A 22178-nucleotide genomic window follows, 5' to 3' on the forward strand; every position below is an offset into this window, starting at 1 on the left:
ACAGATGTGCTTACGGGCAACAACAAAGCTACAACTGAAGTAGAGGATATTCTGCATGTACCTCAACTAAGCACAAATCTACAAGGCTCACTCCAAAAGAAATGCACACTATTTTTTTTAAAAATCCATCTTTTATTCTACATGTTTGAAAGTTTTACAGTGTGTAGATACATCCTTTAGGAACAATATTTTCTTTTCTCCACATAATTTCCATCCCTCTCAACTGCCTTACGTCATCTTGGAACCAGCGCCTGTATACCCGCACGGTAAAATTCTGGACCAACCTGTTGGAGCCACTGTTTGGCAGCGTGCACAAGGGAGTCACCATCTTCAAACCTTGTTCCACGAAGAGAGTCAGTTTCCCAAAGAGATGATAGTCACATGGAGCCAGGTCAGGACTGTAAGGCGGGTGTTTCAGTGTTGCCATCCGAGTTTTGTGATCGCTTCCACAGTTATTTCACTGACATGTGGCCGTGCATTGTCGTGCAACAGCAAAACATCCTGCTTTTGCCGATGTGGTTGAACACGACTCAGTCGAGTTTGAATCTTCAGTGTCGTCACATATGCATCAGAATTTATGGTGGTTCCACTTGGCATGATGTCCACTAGCAAGAGTCCTTCGGAATCGAAAAACACCGTAGCCATAATTTTTCCAGCAGAAGGTGTGCTTTTGAATTTTTTTTTCTAGCGTGAATTTGCATGATGCCACTCCATTGATTGCCTCTTCGTCTCTGGTGAAAACTGATGGACCCATGTTTTATCACCTGTCACAATTCTTCCAAGAAATTCATCTCCACCATTCTCGTACTGTTCCAAAAGTGGGCTGCATAATGTTTTTCTTGTTTCTTTGTGAGCCACTGTCAACATCCCGGGAACCCACCTGGCACAAACCTTTTTTAACGCCAACACTTTCAGTATTCTGCAAACACTTTCTTCCCCTATCCCAACGTAGCGTGGCAATTCGTTCACTGTGATGCGTCTGTCAGCAGTCAACAATTCGTTAACTGTCTGCACATTGTCTGGAGTGTGTGCAGTGCGAGGCCTGCCGCTGCGAGGACAATCCTCAATATTGCCGTGTTTGCTTTCATCACGTAACCTGCTTGCCCACCGACTAACTGTACTGCGATCGACAGCAGCATCTTCATATACCTTTTTCAACCTCTTGTGGATGTTTCCCACTGTCTCGTTTTCACAGCACAGCAATTCTATGACAGCACGTTGCTTCTGACGAACGTCAAGTGTAGCAGCCATCTTGAAGACATGCTGTGACGGCGCCACTCACGTGAACAGATTGAACTAAGTTTGAAAACAAGCGGGAAGGATGTGAGTAATACAAAAAGCCCATTAGATTTTATTCTAAAGGGAAGTCTGTCGTATTAACGACAAATCCAAAAATGTAGTTACTAGTGCGTCATTAACAAATGGAATGTACCGGCTAGACTCACCATACGATCGGAATTTTGAAACAAAATCAATAGTGCAGTCAAACACAGCAGATTTGTGAAATAAAGGACTAGGTTATCTGCAGTCTAAAGAGATGCATGCACTACGCATAGGTCCAGCTAGTGGCATTTCGTGTGAGAGAGCAAGTAATACTTGCCATGGAAATTCTCGAGCCATTACACTCAGACTTGTGTGGTCAGACGCAAACTACGTCAACTGGAGGAGCCAAATAATTTCCTACTTTAACTGACGACTATTCCAGGAAACTTTTTATATACACCTTCGGGATAAAAATCAAGTACCACAGCTGACTCGAGACTTTAAAAACCGAACTGAAGGGAACGTGGGAAAAACGATCTGCACTCCATGAACCAATAATGGAGAGAATGTGAGGATGATAATCTGATAAACCTTGTCAGGCGAGAAAAAAAACTCAGCGGCTAAGCGTTTTAATACAAGAGGCGAAAACGCAAGCTGTCTGCTCTTCGAAACAAAATTTCCAAATCATAATAATAATAATAATCTGTAATAATAACGAGGCAATCAGCGCGAAATTTTCGCACTTTTATAGTTTTAAATAATGAGAGTAATAGAAATAAGTGTAATCGTTGGGATATGTGTAGTTATGTGAATGAGGAGAGAAAAATATTTAACTCTCATTAATTGCTTGTAATTTCTAACTTTCGACAGTAATATCTGCATTTGTCTGTTGCTGAAGAGAAGATTAATGAGAATTACGAATACAAAATACAAAAACGTAAATAAATGCGATCTGTATAGCTTAGAACAAAGTGTCGCTTTTTACTTAGTCACAATACCTCTAATTATATTTTGAGATTTTCATTGCACTTTGTACGTTATTTGAGCACGTTAGGCCGTGGTAACAGTAAGTAAATCACAATTAAAGGCGACGATGACAAAAAATTTTCTTGTTTCGGAAAGTATATTGATTTAGAAAAGTCAGCTCACCCAAAGGCCAGAGATAATGGACTACCGCAGTGGTCACGGTTATTATCTGTGACAAACCGGTATACAAATTACCCAGTTAATAAGTACTTTAAAACAAATAAAATGATATTTGTAATAAGATAATATGAAAAAGATGTCTCTAATACGTTATTATATGTTAGCTTCCTAAAATATTGGTACGAAGCTGGACATCCATGATGCCTTTCTTGCCTTTTATAGTTAAAAGTCTTTTACGTTAAAATTTTCCGCAAATAGTGAGTTTTAACACAAAATCGGTCTGCAATGTCACAAGTCGATTAAAAAACCTGTCTAAAACAACAGTGATGATGATGATGATAATAATGTATGTAACACCGCTGGGTGCAAATCTTTCAACTGGACGCCATGGTGTCAACGGTAACCGATGTACCCAGGCCGTCAGCCGTACAAGTTGAATCTGGGCCCGACGGTGCTTCACTTAGGTGATCGCGACTACGGCACTAAAACACAAGACTCCTGAAAAAGCTTGGACAGGCAAGAATCAAATCTTCGACATCTCCAGTATAAATTAGAAACCGGGCCACAGAAACTAAGTCAGTTGTTTATCTCACTGACGGAACAGGAGCAGAACTATGAGGTACATTCAAACAAAACCTGGTAATTACGTCTACCTTTGCCTTACACGTAAGGTGGCACCACGTAACTGCGGGTGTGGTGGCGCTATCTATTGGTAGACAGACTGACGCGTGCGCACTTTTTGATGTTGTAAAGCGCGAGTGTGGCTTCACGCCGAAGAGAAGGTGTCACACAAGTTATCGTCCACTACCAAACATGCAGGCGAGTAACCAGGAATGGGGAGTGATTCGATTTTTGGCGGCGGAGGGAATTGGAGGCCGTGAAGTGTATCGACGGATGAAGGGTGTGTACGATGAGTACAGTCTAAGCCGTTCAAGTGTTGTGGAATGGTGCAAACGATTCCTTGAGGGGCGCGTCACTGGAAGACGATGCTCGTCCTGGACAGGCTCATCTTGACATCACACCGGAAATGGTTGCGGAAGTAAATGCTTTAGTATTGTGCAACCGCAGAATCACCGTGGACGAGATCCATCGGTTACTCGGTATTAGCGTAGGCACCGCCCACACCATAATGCATCAACACATGAAACTCCGAAAAAGCTGTGCACAGTGGGTTCCCCACCAACTAACCGCCGAACCTTGCAGTACTTGAATGGCGCTGTCTTTGAGTATCTGCAACGTTATCATGATGAGGAATACGGCTTTCTGTCGCGTATTGTCACAGGTGACGAAACATGGTGTCACCACTTTGAACCGGAAAAGCGAGCGTCAGAGGAACCAGTGGAAACATGCGACTTCACTACCCCCAAAGAAATTAAAGGCCGTGCACACCAGTTCTGGTAAGGTCACGATGTCCTTTTTTGACCCCAAGGGCCCACTGCTTGCCGAGTTCCTGGAACGGGGAACCACCAAGGCATGTTGTCCGAAGCCGTCATCCTCCTGCATGATAATGCCCGCCCACAAACAGCCGATGCGGCGATGACGGTATTGCAGTAGTTTCGGTGGGAAACGCTGTAACATCTACCGTACAGTCCCGACCTTCCACCGTGTGACTTTCATGTGTTTGGACCTCTAAACCTATTCACGAAGTGTGTGACTGGGTCTAGGCCTGGATCCGACAGCAGCCTACTAGCTTCTTCAAGGATGGAATCGTCTGGCTAGTATTGCTATGGGACACATGTGCCAACAGTTTTGTCGACTATTTTTGAGTACCGGTATGTGTACTGTGTATAACTACATTTTTGAGTAAGGTAAGGCAAACCTACGTTTCTAGCATTTGTAGACTTAGAGAAAGCTTTTGACAATGTTGACTGGAATACTCTCTTTCAAATTCTGAAGGTGTCAGGGGTAAAACACAGGGAGCGAAAGGCTAGTTACGATTTGTACAGAAACCAGATGGCAGTAATAAGAGTCGAGGGGCATGGAAGGGAAGCAGTGGTTGGGAAGGGAGTGAGACAGGGTTGTAGCCTATCCACGATGTTATTCAATTTGTATATTGAGCAAACAGTAAAAGGAAAAAAAAAAAAAAAAAAATTCGGTGTAGGAATTAAAATCCATGGAGAAGAAATAAAAACTTTGAGGTTCGCCGATGACATCGTAATTCTGTCAGAGACAGCAAAGGACCTGGAAGAGCAGCTGAATGGAATGGACTGTGTCTTGAAAGGAGGATATAAGATCAACATCAACAAGAGCAAAACAAGGATAATGGAATGTAGTTGAATTAAATCGGGTGATGCTGCGGGATTTAGATTAAGAAATGAGACGTTTAAAGTAGTAAATGAGTTTTGCTATTTGGGGAGCAAAATAACTGATGATGGTCGAAGTAGAGAGGATATAAAATGTAGACTGGCAATGGCAAGGAAAGAGTCTCTGAAGCAGAAAAATTTGTTAACATCGAGTAAGGATTTAAGTGTCAGTAAGTCGTTTCTGAAAGTATTTGTATGAAGTGTAGTCATGTATGGAAGTGAAACGTGGACGATAAATAGTTTGGCCAAGAAGAGAATAGAAGCTTTCGAAATGTGGTGCTACAGAAGAAGGCTGAAGATTAGATGGGTAGATCACATAACTAATGAGGAGGTATTGAATATAACTGGAGAGAGAGGAGAAATTTGTGGCACAATTTGACTAGAAGAAGGGGTCGGTTGGAAGGGCATATTATGAGGCATCAAGGGATCACCAATTTAGTATTAGAGGGCAGTCTCTGGACTAAAGACCACAACAACAACAACAAAATCGTTACCGTTACTGCCGGCCTTAGTGACCGAGCGGTTCTAGGCGCTACAGTCTGGAACTGCGCGACCGCTACGGACGCAGGTTCGAATCCTGCCTCGGACATGGATGTGTGTGATGTCCTTAGGTTAGCTAGGTTTAAGTAGTTCTAAGTTCTAGGGAACTGATGACCTCAGAAGTTAAGTCCCATAGTGCTCAGAGCCATTTGAACCATTTTTTCGTTACCGTTACTTTACAATAGTGATCGGGCTTCATTTCAATGCCCGTTATAAATAAAAGACTGAACTAGAAGAAATCGGACCGGAACATGAGATTATCGTATGATGATGAGTACTAGCTGCAATGAGGAATCAAGTACAGGAAAGCAAATAATGATAACGAGCAACTGCAACAACTTGAGCAAATACGAAAGTCATCAAGAATTCAACAGCAAAATAACTTCGTAGCATATCACTCTTAACAGTCAACTGACTCTGACCCTCTGTCACTGGAAAAAGCAATGGCAGGCACCGATGGAAACTGAATGAAGGCAACACAAGAAGTGTTAAAATCTCACAAAGATAACGACATATGGGAGTCTGCCGTTTTACCTTCAGATAAGAAGTCAATAAATGCTAGTAACAAAACGTTGTACTCGGAAGCAAGGCCTGATCCATGACGAAAAATATGCACCAGTTATGAAATATAGCCCTAACTCATTCAGGTATTTATGTCGTGTGGCTACTAAACATGATCTTGACGTTTATCACCTGGAGGCGTCATGGCTTTTTTGCAAGGAGATTTACTACAAGAGATTTGTGTAAAAGTTCCAGCAATCGAGTCGATCCAGGTATGAAGGCATGGAAAGATACTGGTATCAAAAAACTATAAAAAGGCAGTGTATGGATTTAACCAAAGTGGCTGCTGCTGGAATATGAAATTGAGGGTCAATCGAAAGGTCTTATTCCATTTGTCTGCTTTGACCCGCGACAACTGTGTTGTGTTATACAATGTCACTGAGACACGAAGTGTTTGGTTGGTTGATTTGGGGGAGGGGACCAAACAGCGAGGTTTTCGGCCCCATCTGATTAGGGAAGGAAGTCGGCCCGTGCCCTTCCAAAGGAACCATCCCGGAATTTGTCGGAAACGTTGTAGGGAAATCAGGGAAAACCTAAATCAGGATGGCCGGACGCAGGTTTGAAGAGTCGTCCTCGCAAATGCGAGTCCACTATGCCAACCACTGCGCCACCTCGCTCGGTCCAAGTGTTTGAACTGGACTGTGTTTCCAGAGGGCGGGTTGGACTAAGCGCTGACACATTAGAAAGTGTCAGATGTTTATGCTTCTAAATTGTTTGTGTGGGATGGTCGTGCGGCACTGAACTTAAGGCTGTGTGTTACTAGACTTCTGAATGATATTTTAGTTACTAGCAACTGATTTGCTTTTGGTTTTCAGATTGTTTATTCGTCGTGTTGTTGATGGTTTGCAAGTTATTGTTTGTGTTTTTTTTTTTTAGTACTACGTCGGTACGTCCTTGCAGGGAAACTTGATAGTTGTTCGTTGGTTGCTGCTATGGGTATTAATATGGCGTCTACAATTACGTTTATCCAGTTACATGGCTTCTTGGTGGAATTTGCGAAGTGTCAGCAGTGTGCGGAATTTATGAAACTGAGCGAAATCTCCACTTCTCAAACCAGGGACGAGTGTAAGAAATGGTAGGTTTCAATAATGGTTGTTTCTGATTTTATTTGGTGTGTGTGTGTGTGTGTGTGTGTGTGTGTGTGTGAGAGAGAGAGAGAGAGAGAGAGAGAGAGAGAGAGAGAGATGTGCCGGCCAAGATTTGTCGGCTGACTTTTGGTGGTAAGTACGTTTTTATGTTTTTTAGTCTTTACTGCACGAAGTGTAGCGTGTTTTTTATATTTGTAATTTTCTTGTAGATGTGGGTATCTAAATTTATGTCGAAGTACAGGGTTACTACAAATGATTGAAGCGATTTCACAGCTCTACAATAACTTTATTATCTGAGATATTTTCACAATGCTTTGCACACACATACAAAAACTCAAAAAGTTTTTCTAGGCATTCACAAATGTTCGATATGTGCCCCTTTAGTGATTCGGCAGACATCAAGCCGATAATCAAGTTCCTCCCACACTCGGCGCAGCATGTCCCCATCAATGAGTTCGAAAGCGTCGTTGATGCGAGCTCGCAGTTCTGGCACGTTTCTTGGTAGAGGAGGTTTAAACACTGAATCCCTCACATAACCCCACAGAAAGAAATCGCATGGGGTTAAGTCGGGAGAGCGTGGAGGCCATGACATGAATTGCTGATCATGATCTCCACCACGACCGATCCATCGGTTTTCCAATCTCCTGTTTAAGAAATGCCGAACATCATGATGGAAGTGCGGTGGAGCACCATCCTGTTGAAAGATGAAGTCGGCGCTGTCGGTCTCCAGTTGTGGCATGAGCCAATTTTCCAGCATGTCCAGATACACGTGTCCTGTAACGTTTTTTTCGCAGAAGAAAAAGGGGCCGTAAACTTTAAACCGTGAGATTGCACTAAACAGGTTAACTTTTGGTGAATTGTGAATTTGCTGCACGAATGCGTGAGGATTCTCTACCGCCCAGATTCGCACATTGTGTCTGTTCACTTCACCATTAAGAAAAAATGTTGCTTCATCACTGAAAACAAGTTTCGCACTGAACGCATCCTTTTCCATGAGCTGTTGCAACTGCGCCGAGAATTCAAAGCGTTTGACTTTGTCATCGGGTGTCAGGGCTTGTAGCAATTGTAAACGGTAAGGCTTCTGCTTTAGCCTTTTCTGTAAGATTTTCCAAACCGTCGGCTGTGGTACGTTTAGCTCCCTGCTTGCTTTATTCGTTGACTTCCGCGGGCTACGCGTGAAACTTGCCTGCACACGTTCAACCGTTTCTTCGCTCACTGCAGGCCGACCCGTTGATTTCCCCTTACAGAGGCATCCAGAAGCTTTACACTGTGCATACCATCGCCGAATGGAGTTTTCAGTTGGTGGATCTTTGTTGAACTTCGTCCTGAAGTGTCGTTGCACTGTTATGACTGACTGATATGAGTGCATTTCAAGCACGACATACGCTTTCTCGGCTCCTGTCGCCATTTTGTCTCACTGCGCTCTCGAGCGCTCTGGCGGCAGAAACCTGAAGTGCGGCTTCAGCCGAACAAAACTTTATGGGTTTTTCTACGTATCTGTAGTGTGTCGTGACCATATGTCAATGAATGGAGCTACAGTGAATTTATGAAATCGCTTCAATCATTTGTACTAGCCCTGTAGTTTTTTTTTTTTTTTTTTTTTTGTCAACTGACAGCTAACTGTCGGTTCTTGGTATTCAATGCCTTCGTTGATCAAATTAAGTATTCGATTCCAGTTGTTTGATTTTTTTTGTTTTGTAAATGTGGCATGATTCTTAAGTGTTGTTTATTTCGCTAGTCGCCACCCTAAAACCCCAACTTCCCGCAATCGTTCCGTTAGATTTACTTTATTGCCAGAGTGAAATAATATTGCGTCGTTTAATCTTTGTTTCGGGTGTATTTGGTAACACTATGTTCGTCATACTGTGTATTCTGGAGAAATGAGTGTCTGCCTTGGGTTAAAGCACATGAGAGAACTCGGATTTTCAGTATTGCCGAAATTAGACACAAACTTCAAAAGGTCAATGGCTGACCTTTGTGTCTATTACAAAAATCAAGGTTCAGACATTCAATCGTTGCTATTTATGTACATGATATGCTAACTTCCAGTAACAATGTGTGAAAGGAAGATTTTTGAAGAACAAACTTAAAGCAAGATACAAACTGAAAAATTTTCATGAAGTTACTGTTTACCTATCTAAATTACTAGGAACTGCAAAGAAGATTGTTTGTGATAGAGCAGATACACTACACGGAGCAAATTCTCAACTGATCCAGCATGAAAGAGTGTAGTCAGATATCTACACTTACTCACGATATGAGTTCAGAACAAGAAAATATTAAGATCGATTGATTTGGAAGAGGGAACCAAATAGCAAGTTCATATACCCATCAGATTTGGGAAGGGTGGGGAAGAAATCTGCAATGCCCTTCAAAGGAACCATTCTGGCATTTGCCTGAAACAACTTAGAGAAATCACGGGAAACCTAAATCAGGATGGCCGGACACAGGTTTGAACAATCATCCTGCCGAATGCAAGTCCAGTATCCACTGTGCCACCTTGCTCAGTGAAAATATTAAGAATGTACCCTATCATTAAATTGAAAATCGACATCCGATTATCTGTTTGGATTGCACAGAACAGTGATGGCCTGGCAGAGTAAGAAACAGAGATTAGAATAAATGCCTTGCTTACTCAAGTACCTTTTGTGTTGCTGTGATGCAACTATGTCCTTACTCCATGTAATATAGGCCTACCATGCAATAGTTCGTATTGCAGTTTTTCAATTGTTAAAATGCATGTAGCGAACAGTTACATAGGCCTACAGTTTTTACAAAAACATGACTGCAGTTACATGAGATTAAGGACATTAAAGTGAAGCAGTAGTAGAAAAGCGAGCAAGAAAGGGTTGTAGCCTATCCTTGATAATATTCAATTTGTACATTGAGAATGCAATGGAAAAAAAATAAAAAATAAAAAAAATAAAAAAATTGGGCAAGGAAGTAAAGTTCAGGGACAAGAAATAAAAACTTTTGAGATTTCACTGATGACACTAATTCTGACAGAGACTGCAAAGAACCGGGAAGAGCAGTTGAACAGAACAGATAGTGTCTTCAAGAAAGATTATAAGCTGAGCATAATTAAATGTAAAAAAGGGCATAATAGAGTCGATTGAAATCAGTCAGTGCTGAGCGATTAGATTTGGGAACCAGATACTAAACGCAGCAGATGAGGTTTGCTATTTGGGCAAGAACGTAACTGATAATGGTTGAAGTAGATTTAGCAGCCAATGGAAACAAATGTATTTGCCATCTTGTCTTTAGTACAGTTCATCGATCAGTATGGGTTGTAAAATAAAATCAAATTTCTATCTTTTAATATGTAAAGGAAGACTTTCAGGAAGATAGGTCTGCAGATATAAAACTTCCAAAGAAGTCAAAACTGCCATCTAATGATGGGCTCAGGCCTGAAATTTGTAATGGTAAAATAAAATCAATTTAAAAATCTCTGAGGCATCGAGGAATGATTAGTTTGGTACTGCAGTGTAGCGTGGGGTATAAAAATTCTATTGGCAGACCAAGGGATGAATACATTAAGGAAGTTCAAATGGATGTAAGATGCAGTAGTTTTTGGGAGATGAAGAGGCTTGGACAGGATAGGTTAATGCAGAGATTTGCAGCAAACCAAACTTCGGACTGAAAACAACAACAATGTGTTCAATAAATGTTCTTCGTTCCAATCAGATACCACCTGTAAATTACTCTGCCAACAATACTTATAAATTATGGATTCTTCTACAGTTGTTACATTTCCTTACAGGTTAATTCAATGGATCTTGGCACAACTGCATCAGTGCAGAGACATTCTTTCTTTTACAGAAGTGGTATATAGATCTTTCTTTCAGAAGACAAATACAAAACCAATAATTTTATTCTAAAAATATTGTTGGCCTTATAGAGCCACGTTATATTACTTATAACAGCAATACATAGAAATAAATAACAATTTTCCTGGTTTCAGCTGAATCACCACTCACACTGTCTATCCTATACCACAAAATCTTTTAATTAACTGTTGTAACCAGTTTAGTACGCCACAATAGAGGCTTATACCAGAAATGTGCTTCCAGGCAACCATAAGGCCCATGGTGGCATATTATCTGACAAACATTATGAGTTTAATACTAACCTGAAACACGCATTCAAACTATTCCAAATAGCCTAATTTAATTTCTATGGCTGCCGAAGTTACATATCATACTTACAATAACTATTATAATGGAGTGATTAAATCGTTTTCTGGCAGCACAAGAATTCTTATCTTTACATATATTTATGTTTAGCACTTATCATGCCTTCATATTTCAAACACCACAACGAAGAAACCCATTTTTGTGACACTGAACATTTAATATAGCCTATTTTGGTAATACACGAAGGCAATAAAGGATACCCACTATCACATGACTACATAACCTTTTACACATTTAACTACACTGATTGTCAATCCAGAATGAAAAACGGCAGCAATTTTTTACCCCATCCATATGCAGCATCGCTTGGAAGTATTCTTCTTTCTATAGAAATTAAACAATGATATCTCTTTTGTTAAGCATTGTTACCCATGTTTTCCAAACATTCACATTTGTGCTGTAGTAGCGACTTCGGATGATGATATTATTTATAAAAACAGCTGATTAGCCTAACGTATGACGGAAGCCCTGGAATTTAAACGTTTCGAGTAGAAGACCGCGCCCATTAATATTTCAATTGAGGGATAGACAATATCTCTCTTACCTTCTTAACATACGCAAACTACAACAGAGACAAACGTTTAATAATCTAATATCACAAATGGATAACGTTTAATGCTTCCGTGTAAATTCCGTGTCGTTACAAACACTAATCTGCAGCTTCTATCCGCTAAGTATACGACAGATTTCACGGCGAACGATGCCACCTGTTTACAACGCCTCTCTAAAAACGCCCAGTGTATTAAATATACCGAATCGATGAGTATATAATGCAGTCTTATCCAACATATAATCATTTTACTTTATTAAATGACGAACAACTGCATATTACTATTGTTTACTGACACATTATACTGAGTAAAAGCAATTTGTAAACAAGCAGTCACTAGCTGTCTTTTTACGACGAACAAATTAGTTAATCTGCCTTCAAAAAGTATAACATTCAAAAATTTGAGAAATTAATCCAATAATTATAGTAATTAATTAGGAAAACTGGTAAAAAAAAGACTCATGACCAGTTTCTTAAAACGGGAGTAGATTAAATGTCGCAACAAACTTCCAGACGTTCATTTTTTATTAGCTATGAAATAACAAGCGGTAAATTGGAATTCATACCTACGATGTCAGTATGGCAACTCCACGCTTGTCGACTTTCAGGTGTAAATCCAGAAAAAAATTACGAACTATTATCCACTTCGAAACCACAAAGCTGTTTTATCACTAATATCCACAATAAATATACAAGCACAAAAACAATTCTATGCCGTTGCCAACTACTGCCCTCTATACTCAGGAAATTAATCGAACAGAAGAGCCAACATACTGAAAATAAATTATTATTCTTCAAATCACTTTAGTACAATGAACATACTGAATTATTTTAGAGTCAGCACGCATTTTATATCTAAACATGAATTTTCGCCTTAAACAAACAGGTCAAGAGAAATACGGGTGACATGACTGACATTATTTTGAATGGTGATTACTCTGAGCACCAGCTGAAACCAAAGAATTGGTACTGTAGAAACTGCGCAACTTGTGACAAGTAGTAATGGAATGCAAAAACTGAATATTGTTTTGAAGGTTCCTGACTTTACGTGACAGTGTGATAACTGCGTATTGACGCACGCACACTTTACAGTTAACCTAAGAAGTTAAAAATGCCATTGGATTGGATATTCGGCAGTAGGAAGAAAAGTGAACAAGAGCAATCCGGCCAGGATTCACAGGCGAAACGAGACGATGGTGAAGACGATTTCGTTATGCTTTCACAGTCGTTGGCATCTCAGTCATCGGATACTGGAGGACCACACCTGCCCTATTCACTGGCGCCTGTATCAACTTCTGTCGCACGGGATAAGCACCAACAAGAATCAAGTCATCAACAAGAACCAAGTCAGCAGCAGCTAAGTTTGTTGCACGGAGTGCCGTTTAAGTTGACATGCAGTGGTTCGTTCGAAGACGTGGAGTCTATTACAACATTACACGTGCGCACAACTCAGCACTTGTCATTTATTAAACAACTTCTGAGTTCAAACTCCTTTGAGTACACTTTTTCACTAGAAGACGGCGTTGTCAGGCAATAGCTCATATGTAAAGCTGTGGTAGCCTGCCAGTCACGTTTCATTTTAAAAACAGTCATCATTTCAATGACGCATTAATGTGATTTGTATATGATGTTGTTAGTAATTGAGTGTATTTCAGATGGAAAAATAGAGTAAGAGTCTAAAATAGACCACATTATCTTTTGCTTTAATGAAGACTGACTCCATGAAGTTATGCAATATGAATCTTAAGCGTCCCATAGTTTATGAGTATTGTGATGCAGCTCTTTTATTGTCTGTGGATGTTACAGCGGGGTACTGCTGACATTTATTTAACAGAAACTGTTCTAATTGTTATACTCTTCTATCAATCCAATATGATTCCAGTGATAAAGAATACATTTTTTTTACATCATGTAGTAAGGAAGTTGTTCATAATGTAGCCAAACATCTGTGTGTACACCTATGAAGAATCATCAAATATATATTGTTTGTACTACTCTTTTTAAAGATGCTGGGAGGTTGTTTTAATTTATCCATCCATATTTGAGCATTTTAGTTCATAATTGTGTGTCTTCGTAATTGTGAAACTAACTGAAGTAAGTGTGTTGAGGTGTGGGTGGTGAATGACAAAGAACTGGTAATGATACTAATGCTTTGTATTGTACCATAGTTGATACTGAATTCAAGATTTTTAATGAGAATATAAATGTTCACAGATAAATTGGTTTTCTCATAACACTCCTGAAGTGGTTGCCATAGTAGCCCTCCCCCCCCCCCCCCCCCCCCAATAATTAGCCAATAAAAAAGATGCAGCGACTGTTACTAGCATTTCATTTCATTTTATTATCTTCCTGTATATCATTTACATGATGTAGGAATTGTCACAACAAAGTTATCGTATTAGTACAAGTACTACAGACATAATAATGGAATATCACTTTCAAGGCGTTTTTTAAAAGTACAAGATTAGACATACAAATTAAAATTTTTGGCAATAAATTTACACATAATCAAAGTACTCATCTACGTCATAGAAAGTTTTGCTTAAAAGGTAATTTTTAAGTTCAGTCTTAAATTTTACTTCATCTATTATTGCCTTCATGTACACTGGCAGAGCATTGTAGAGTTTTATTCCAAAATAACTTACATGCTTTTGGGTTTGTGTTGTCCTTACCCTTTCTACATACAAATTCTTACGAGTTCTAGTATTATAATTATGGCAGTCCTCATTTGTACGTAGATTTTTCATAGTGCTCTTGTACACAGAATGCTTTTAAAAATATACAGTGATGGTATTGTGAGTATTTGCAGTTCTTTGAAAAGGGGCCTACAATGAGTTCTTGGAGAGTTATGTGTTATGATTCGTACAGCTCTTTTCTGAAATTTGAAGATATATCTGTTAAGCTTGATTTAGTTTTACCCCAGAACACTATGCCATAAGACACGATGGACTGAAAGTAAGCAAAATACACTAGTCTAGTACAGTCTGTGCTGCATACTCTAGATAATATCCTCAATGCAAAACATGCCAAATTGAGCCTGTGGGATAAGTACTTGAGATGGTCTTTCCAGCTTAAGTTTTGATCAATGTACATGCCCAAAAACTTTGTGGATTGTACTCTCTCTATCTTCTTATCCATTAGTTTTAACTGGAGGTCCATATCTTTAGTTGCTTTGCCATACTGTGTATAATTTGTTTTACTTAGATTAAGTGTTAACTCATTAGCATTAAACCAATGTTGAATATATTTCAGGACTATATCAGTTGTGGTGGTTAATGATTTTTTATCATCACTTATAATTATGCTAGTGTCATCTGCGAACAACATTATTTTGGTAGAAATATTAGGATTTTTTATGTCATTTATATAAAGCAAGAATAATAAAGGACCGAGAACACTGCCCTGTGGGACACCTATTTCCAATTTCTTTGCATCTGAGACCCACTTGATTTTCTGATTTTTATGCTCTGCGATGATTTCTACCACCTGAGTTCTATCTTGAAGGTAAGATTCAAACCACTGCTTCACAACTCCCCTTACACCTATTGCCTCCATCTTGTTTAACAGAATTTTGTGATTTATTGTATCAAAAGCTTTAGATAAATCTAAGTTAATTCCCACTACACATTTTTTAGTGTCGAGACTCCTGACAGTCTCTTTGGTATAGGCATGGATAGCTGATTCTGTGCTGTAGCCTGAGCGAAAGCCATGTTGATTGCAGTTTAGAAGTTTGTGAGCATCTAAGTAATTTATGAGTCTGGTTTTCATTAATTTCTCTAGAATTTTTGAAAATGATTGAAGAAGGGATATTGGTCTATAATTTTCTACCTTGTATGGATCTCCTTTTTTAAACAGAGGTCTAACCTTAGAGATTTTCAACCTCTCAGGAAACACACCTTCGCTGAAACACAAATTGGCAATATGTACCAGGGGCTTTATAATTTGTTGGGCAACTTTTTTTATTATTGACACAGGCACTTCATCCACACCTGCAGACATTTTTGATTTTAGACTCTTTATCACCTTTAATATTTCATTATCATTTGTGGGAATTAACAACGTACTACTGTCTACTTTTGGGGCTGTTAATTTCTCATGTTTAGTAAAGTTTTTACTTAATGACACTGGTACACTTAAAAAGTAATTATCAATGTAATTTGCCAGAGTTTAATCTTTTAATTCAATATTTTCACTATTTTTGAGTACTATTTCCTGATCCTTGAGGCCCTTACCTGTTTCCTTTTTCACAATTTCCCAAATAGTTTTTCAAACTACGGTTATTTATGTAGCCAGACCGTATTAGGACCTTAAAGCCCTCACACACATCTGACCATGAACAATATGTAGGCTACCGATATCAGATACATTAGAAAATATTCACAATAATACTTGGCAGAAAAAATAATAATGTGCAATATGAATCATGTTTATTAGTTTAACACATTTGAAGCCATGTTTAGTATTGTCAGAAGTGGTAAGGATAATGAAAGAGGAGAAGATATTTACTAAAAAGAACACCAATATGCTGTTCCTAATCTCTGCAGAGAAACAACCAGTCTTTATTTTTCAGATGTAATGGCACTTTCTTTGCATTCCAAGTTGATCATGGTGTTTGTTAAAAATCTTGTCTGTTGCAGCCTAACTTTAGAGGATCGAGAGTGATACAACAAATATCGTAATTTTAGTTTTAATCTGGAACTTATATCATTCTGCTACTAGATTTACTGACATCAGTTGACACATCTATTTATCTGCAGTCTGCAATTTTTCTTGGCATCATTGTCTCTTATTCCTGGCATTACAAAGTTTGAAAACTTAGTGCAAGTAAAATTGTTGTGGCTTTCATGGTCAGTTGTTGATATATTGCTTGTTGTTTTGTGCCTGAGTGTGTTTGGCAGACATAACAATTTTCTTGACATTTCTCCAGAACAAGTGGCTGGCATTGCAAAAGATTCACCTTCCACAATACCAGCTACTCATGCCGGTGAAGTGTTGGGAAAAATTGCTAAACAAGCATCAGCCAAAGATCGTGAGGCAGAAGGCAACCTGCACCGTGTCAGTGTCAGAACTGACCAGTCTTTACACTTAATAATACTCAAATATTTTAGCTGACGTGCTCAGTCTCAATTATTGAGACAGCTGAATTTCCATACAGTATATACATCTGTCAGTTTTTAAAACATTTCAATGTTCATACACTCACTGTTCTAAACTACAGGTTATCTAGTACATTAAATTGATATCAGTGCACTACTCACTCTTACATGTAGCCATAAGCTTCAAGTGTGCTGAATTCCATTAACTTAATAAAATATAGTGGTGACTAAATCACTTAAAATGTGCAGCACTGTTTATAGAGCTACTGTGTTGAAACAAGGGTGAAAGCAGTTCTGAGGCATTCAGTGGGCTACTGTAAACATTATGTTGACCATAGTCCCATTTTCCTTGTTGAACCAATACTTTCCTTCTCATCAGCTATGTAAAGATTGCAAAAATGTGTCAGAATGTACTGTGTGTGATTTGTTTATATCATTGACATTTGCCCATGTTAGGTCATTGTTCCCCCTCCCCCATTTTCATTCGATCATGTTGATGACAACTAGCCATGATGTGGAAATATCAGTAGGTTCACAAATGGGACACATTAATTTTCTGTGAAACATATTTACGTGTTGGCCATTTACATAAATGGATTTATGGTTTAATCATAATTTACAACAAAACTGGAATGATTGCAATCCAACCACATACATGCTATCTATTCAGAAATTCATTTTTGGAGTCAAAAGTGTTGTCAAGTAGAAATGTTTTCATTTTATTTTTAAAACATTCCTTATATGCCAGTAACTTTTATTCACAATGATGGTGGGCAAACATTTCTATGGATGAAAACTTTGCTCCTTTCTGTACAAGAATATAGTTAAGTTGTGGGTAGCGAAGGCTAATTTTGTTCCTAATGTCAGGTTTATGAACACTGCTATACTCTCAAGTAATAACTGATACCGCACAACAAACTTAATAAGAGTATAAATGTATTGTGAGGCTGTTGTTAGTACGCCTTGTTTTTTAAACATATGGCTGCATGAAGTTAATGATGGACCCCAGATGATATCATTCACACATGTTACTGTCCAATAAATACTTCATGTCTATATGTGGAATTGCACCAGGAAATTATTCTGTACATCATCACAGGAAATTTCCAATTTAAGTTAATTTTCTGGGGCTTTTATCACCAGACTCAGCAACTGCACTCAGTAGTTTGGGGAAATCAATAATATGTGATTTCCAAATCAAATTGTGATCAGTATGCTCACCCAGGAATTTTGAACAATTAATTTCACATACTGCCTTTCCTCCAAGCTGCTGCTGCTGCTGCTGCTGCTGTTGTTGTTGTTGCCTTGTGGAGCATTGAACAGACTGTTTTTTTTTTTCTAAATTAAGTGATAGGAGTAGATAATTTACTATGAACCAGTCAGTAATACTTTTCAGTAATTCAATTTATTGCTCATTCTGTTGCAACTCTTTGGGGCTTCATTATAGTGGTTGCATTGTCAGCAAAGAGCATAGTGTCTACATATGCACCTCTGTAGAAGGCCTGTTTCAGTATCACCTAAAAGGTATTAGGTATTTTAAGAAGCTATCAACATTCCTCGTAGGTGCGTATAAAATTTCTTGGTTTCAGTGTAATAATAAGTCATCTGAATTCTTATGTCATATTCTTTAATTGAGGAAAGTAATATTTTTTGTGGTTTGTGTGTTAACTTAGGGTGTAGTGTAGAGTACAGAAAGTCAACAGTTTTGAAGGCTTTTCAACTGATGTTATAGCAAGTAGAAATAACAAAATAATAACATTAATCAAAAACTCATAATATATACAGCCAACGCAAATCAATAGAGTAAATTGCTAAGATCATTTGAAAATAGAACAGTTCTTCTTAACTGTTCTAGGCAATGAAATAATTGAAGAAAAGACAGAACCCTATGTAGTAGATTTAAAAAACGTGCAATTCAAAAGTTGAGTACAACATTGTTTTCTTCCCTCTTACATTCTTCCTCATCCTCCTCCTCATCATTATCATAACTTACCTGCCCAAGCCTTACTATACACTACACTTTTGAAAATGTGAAATTAAAAACTATTCTCATTTCTTAAATGTTGACCTTGCAAAAATCTGTGTTCTCATAGCGCATAACAAATCAACATGAATAAATACTACAGTTACTATTAAAGACCACACCTTTTAAATTTACATTACAGAATTCTTGGAAGTGGTGGTACATTGGTTAGGCCACTAGACTAGCATTCAGGAGGAACAGGGTAGGCATACAATTCCCCAAATGCCCACATTTAGGTTTTCATAAATAAACTTAACTCAGACACAGTATTTCCTCTGTAATAGTTGTCTAGCCAGCTTGTGCTTTGTCCCTAATGACCTCACCTGCGACTACATGTTAAATGCTTATCTTCTTTCCTTTTTTTTTGTTACAGTTGTTATCTACATTATTGCTGATGTTTGCTGTAGCCAGACTTATATTTAGCAGATTAAATACTGTTGTTTTGAAGTTGTTTTGTCTACAGGCATCAAATGAAAACTGTTTTACTGTTGTGTAGAAATATTACCAAATAAAAACCAAAGCAGAAATTGAATATTATCTACTGAGGAAAGAAGCAATGTGTGTAGTTGGCAACGAGTGAACAAGAGCAACTGGAATAGGAGTCATAATCATCTCAGATAACACCACTGATGTGGCTACCTTAGAATATGGCTGATTTATCCCTCGTTTATGCAGAAGCATGTGGAAAGCTATGTTAAACAATGTGTCATCAATGAGGAAAAGAATTATAAAAAATTAGAAGAATAACTTAATTCTGTTTACTGAAAGTCATGAACTTGTTTTTCCCACATAAACTGTTCTCAAACTAAAGAACTTGGAGGGGCGGGGGGGGGGGGGGGGGGGTGAGGGGGATATTGGTATCAGTTCGAAGGCTATTATGATATATGGGTACCTCAATGGTATAGAGGTGGTAAATGGAAAAATTATTTACTTATGAGATCATCATCATCATCTTGGACAGTTTCCAGCCTTTGTCCAGGTCTGTATGGAACATAGGCCTCTCCATCGTCTTCTGTCTTGCCACCATGTCTCCATCTTCACCTTGGTCCAGTCTTCTCCTTTCTTCTGGATGCATTCCTCTATTCCGTTCAGCCATCTGTCTCTTGGTCTTCCTCTTGGTGTCTCTCCTTCCAGTTTCATCTTGTGTATCCTCCCAGGTATCCTCTTTTCCTCCATTCTCTTAACATGTCTATACCATCTCAGCCTCGATTTCTCTATCTCCTCCTGTAATGGTTTCACCTTTATTAACTCTGTGATCCTCTCATTTCTTAACCTGTCTATCTTCATCACTTCAATACTGTTTCTCAAGAATTTCGTCTCACTAGCTTGTACTTTGCTTTTCTCTCTTTCTTTTATAACCCAGGTTTCTGATGCATATGTCAGGATTGGGACATAGTATGACTGGTATATAACCATTTTACTGATTTGGGGTATATCCTTGATCCATATCAGGATTCTGACACTCTTCCAAAATGCTTCTGATTTTCTCCCCCGCTCGTTTATTTCCCTGTCGTTTTTTCCATCTTCTTGTATTAGGCTTCCTAGGTATTTGAAACTCAGCACTCTCCTCAATCATTCCCCACCAATTGTTATTCCAGTTGTTCCCCTCTCCTTCTTTCTTATTGTGATAATTATCTCACACTTACTTGTACTAAATTTCATCCCATATTCTTGTACTGTTCGTCCAACTGCTCTTGTACTTCCTCCTCCTTATTCCCCCAAATCATCAGATCATCTGCAAAAACCATAGCTTTCATCTTCCTTTCACCAGTTACTTGTGCTACTGTACTCATATATCATCCATCATGACAGTGAAGAGTAATGGTGAAAGTGCGCTTCCCTGCCTCAAGCCATTCTTCTGTTCAATCCAAGCTGATCTCTCCCCTCCCACTTTCACGCAGCTCACACTTCCATGGTACATTTCCCTTATCCTCAAAATAATCTGTTTTGCTACTGCTCTGTCTCCAGGGCTTTCCACACTTTGCTTCTATGCATACTATCATACGCTTTTTCAGTGTCCAGGAAGGTCATTAGTAGATCTATTCCATATTCATACTGCTGTTCCTGCAGTTGTCTTACAGCAAAAATTAGGTCCACCATGGACCTTCCTGTTCTGAAGTCATGTTGATCTTCACTCATTCTTCCTTTTAATTTTGCCCGAATTCATGCTTCCAAAATGTTCTCAAAAATATTTGCACAATGACTCATCAGTGTTATCCCCCGATAGTTCTTGCACTCTTTTCTATTTCCCTTCTTAAAGATCGGGACAATTATCCCTGTCTTCCAGTCTTCTGGGATCATGTTCTGTATCCACACAATTTTCATTACTTGATATAGCCATTGTATTCCCACCTCTCCTGCTGCTCTCACCATTTCTACATTTAGCTCATGCAGACCTGGTGACATCCCTCCCTTCATCTTGCCCAATGCCTCTTCCACTTCTCTCTATGTAAGGTCTTTTTCTATTTGCTATTTCTCCTTTTTTTTCTCCCAGCTTGTTCCTCCTCATCCAGGTCTCCATTCAGGTTCAGGAATTCTTAAAAATATTACTTCCACATATTCTTGAGTTCCTCCTTATTCTCTACATTTTGTCCACTTTTGTTCACCATTCGAGATATTTATGAGGTATCCCTTGAAAATGTAGATCTCTGTCATTGACAACTAGTGAAAACACTTACAATTGTTCACCATAGGTCTGCTCACTGCAGAAGTCGGGGAGAATGGTGTGGATCTGGAGTGCTAGTGGTGAGGAAGGCCTCCCAGGCTTCCCACCCTGGTCGTGGTGGTAGCGGTGCTTTAGGCAGTTAACGGTTGTTCGATGTCCAGTCATAAAAACAGTAATTTCATATATTCATTTATTCTGCACCAGAATATTGGTCGAGGTGGTACTAGGCACCCAGGATGCAGGCTGGTCTCCGTCGGTGAAGTATGCTTAGATCCCCAGGATAGGTGGCCTGCTGTGGACGGAAGGTAGCCAGCAGGTGGCTCGCCAGATGAAAGGCGTAAAGTCAATGGCATTTGGACTTTGGTGTGGATGGCAGGCTCACAGCCAGCATATGCCATCCTGGCATTGGACTGTTATATTGCATTACTAAAATCCTCAAAATAATAATGGAGACAAACAATTTCAAATCAATGGTGAAGGATTACTTGGTGAAGTACTGCTTCTTTACAGTAAGGGAATATGTAGAAAAACAAAAATGCAGCACAACTAAGTTTGTTTGTGTAAAGTGTATAGAATAATAAAATGTAGCATAATATTTCCTTTTGCTAAACTGATGTGTGTAAAAATTTTCAAGAAATGTGTGTGGTAATTAGGAAATTGTCCTTGTCTTTTGTACACTGATTAGTTCTAGAGTCACAGTGTTTAGCAGTGATCCATTTTGGGAAGCTGACTGGCGAAGATTTCCCCTCA

General features: G+C 38.9%; 1 long non-coding RNA gene across 1 annotated transcript in view; it reads right to left on the minus strand.

Moving 5' to 3' along the window:
* LOC124605641 overlaps positions 1–12330 on the minus strand; it is a 216089-nt gene extending 203759 nt beyond the window's left edge. Inside the window, exon 1 of the long non-coding RNA XR_006978666.1 lies at positions 12211–12330. This is a non-coding gene — a long non-coding RNA (uncharacterized LOC124605641). The remainder of the gene's footprint in view (positions 1–12210) is intronic.
* Between the last annotated feature and the right edge of the window lie 9848 nt (positions 12331–22178).

Source organism: Schistocerca americana, chromosome 3, assembly GCF_021461395.2.
Source record: "Schistocerca americana isolate TAMUIC-IGC-003095 chromosome 3, iqSchAmer2.1, whole genome shotgun sequence".
NCBI lineage: Eukaryota > Metazoa > Arthropoda > Insecta > Orthoptera > Acrididae > Schistocerca > Schistocerca americana.